Source organism: Glycine max, chromosome 2 (assembly GCF_000004515.6).
Source record: "Glycine max cultivar Williams 82 chromosome 2, Glycine_max_v4.0, whole genome shotgun sequence".
Classification (NCBI taxonomy): Eukaryota; Viridiplantae; Streptophyta; class Magnoliopsida; order Fabales; family Fabaceae; genus Glycine; species Glycine max.
This window is the reverse complement of record NC_016089.4, coordinates 19,897,251-19,899,723: the sequence shown is the minus strand read 5'-3', so window position 1 is coordinate 19,899,723 and position 2,473 is coordinate 19,897,251.

Below are 2,473 nucleotides of genomic sequence, written 5' to 3'. Positions count from 1 at the left end.
CGCACTAAACAAAAAACAGAAAAAGAAAAAGCCAAAAACACACAAAAACCGAAAGAAGAAACCACCAAAAGAACCCATTCCCAAGGGAAGCCCTATTGATCCATGATCACGCATGTAATTTTTGATTTGATAGGAAATAATTTGCAAAGTCAAGTCATGACATATCTATGGTTCGGAATTAGGATGAAACACTTACCTGTGCGAGATTGATACACTTTGAGTGGATTTCTTCTATTTTTGTCGAACCCAGTGTTTCCTCTAAATGGTCATTTAGAAACGAAATGCTAACATCCAAGATCTCATTTATGGTTATGGGGGATCCCATCAGCAGACTCTCCTTCCCTGGTAGGCGCATTGTTTGTCACTCAAAAAAGCATATGCTGCTCTAAATCAGTTGGAATATTTGTCTCTTTGCTAAAGCATGTTTGCATTTTAGTGGAGAAAACACCGAGACTTTTTCAAGTCTCACAAGTTATCCAGAACTACGTAGGTCTGAGTTCCTCATTGGAGGATACGTAGGAGCAAGAGCCCCGCTTTTGTCGACCACACCGCCTTTTGTTGCCATGACTCAAGAGCTGGTAGCCCGCGGAGACACCTTACGGTTATCCGCACCCCTTTGCCATTCAGACACAGTCGTGTCCGATGGCAAGCAGAGACCAAGTTTGGTCATTCTGCACCCATGATACGCGGAGATACCTTACGGTTATCCGCACCCCTTTGCCATTCAGACACAGTCGTGTCCGATGGCACGCAGAGACCAAGTTTGGTCATTCTGCACCCATGATAGGCGGAGATACCTTACGGTTATCCGCACCCCTTTGCCATTCAGACACAGTCGTGTCCGATGGCACGCAGAGACCAAGTTTGGTCATTCTGCACCCATGATACGCGGAGATACCTTGCGGTCATCCGCACCCCTTTTGTCATCCAGAGGCGGCGGGCCCGATGACAAGCAGAGACCAAGTTTGGTCATTCTGCACCCATGATACGCGGAGATACCTTATGGTTATTCGCACCCCTTTTGTCATCCAGAGGCGGCGGGCCCGATGACAAGCAGAGACCAAGTTTGGTCATTCTGCACCCATGATACGCGGAGATACCTTACGGTTATCCGCACCCCTTTGCCATTCAGACACAGTCGTGTCCGATGGCACGCAGAGACCAAGTTTGGTCATTCTGCACCCATGATACGCGGAGATACCTTGCGGTCATCCGCACCCCTTTTGTCATCCAGAGGCGGCGGGCCCGATGACAAGCAGAGACCAAGTTTGGTCATTCTGCACCCATGATACGCGAAGATACCTTATGGTTATTCGCACCCCTTTTGTCATCCAGAGGCGGCGGGCCCGATGACAAGCAGAGACCAAGTTTGGTCATTCTGCACCCATGATACGCGGAGATACCTTATGGTTATTCGCACCCCTTTTGTCATCCAGAGGCGGCGGGCCCGATGACAAGCAGAGACCAAGTTTGGTCATTCTGCACCCATGATACGCGGAGATACCTTATGGTTATTCGCACCCCTTTTGTCATCCAGAGGCGGCGGGCCCGATGACAAGCAGAGACCAAGTTTGGTCATTCTGTACCCATGATACGCGGAGATACCTTACGGTTATCCGCACCCCTTTTGTCATCCAGAGGCGGCGGGCCCGATGACAAGCAGAGACCAAGTTTGGTCATTCTGCACCCATGATACGCGGAGATACCTTACGGTTATCCGCACCCCTTTGCCATTCAGACACAGTCGTGTCCGATGGCACGCAGAGACCAAGTTTGGTCATTCTGCACCCATGATACGCGGAGATACCTTACGGTTATCCGCACCCCTTTGCCATTCAGACACAGTCGTGTCCGATGGCACACAGAGACCAAGTTTGGTCATTCTGCACCCATGATACGCGGAGATACCTTATGGTTATTTGCACCCCTTTTGTCATCCAGAGGCGGCGGGCCCGATGACAAGCAGAGACCAAGTTTGGTCATTCTGTACCCATGATACGCGGAGATACCTTATGGTTATTCGCACCCCTTTTGTCATCCAGAGGCGGCGGGCCCGATGACAAGCAGAGACCAAGTTTGGTCATTCTGCACCCATGATACGCGGAGATACCTTACGGTTATCCGCACCCCTTTGCCATTCAGACACAGTCGTGTCCGATGGCACGCAGAGACCAAGTTTGGTCATTCTGCACCCATGATACGCGGAGATACCTTACGGTTATCCGCACCCCTTTGCCATTCAGACACAGTCGTGTCCGATGGCACGCAGAGACCAAGTTTGGTCATTCTGCACCCATGATACGCGGAGATACCTTACGGTTATCCGCACCCCTTTGCCATTCAAACACAGTCGGGCCCGATGACAAGCAGAGACCAAGTTTGGTCATTCTGCACCCATGATACGCGGAGATACCTTATGGTTATTCGCACCCTTTTGTCATCCAGAGGCGGCGGGCCCGATGACAAGCAGAGA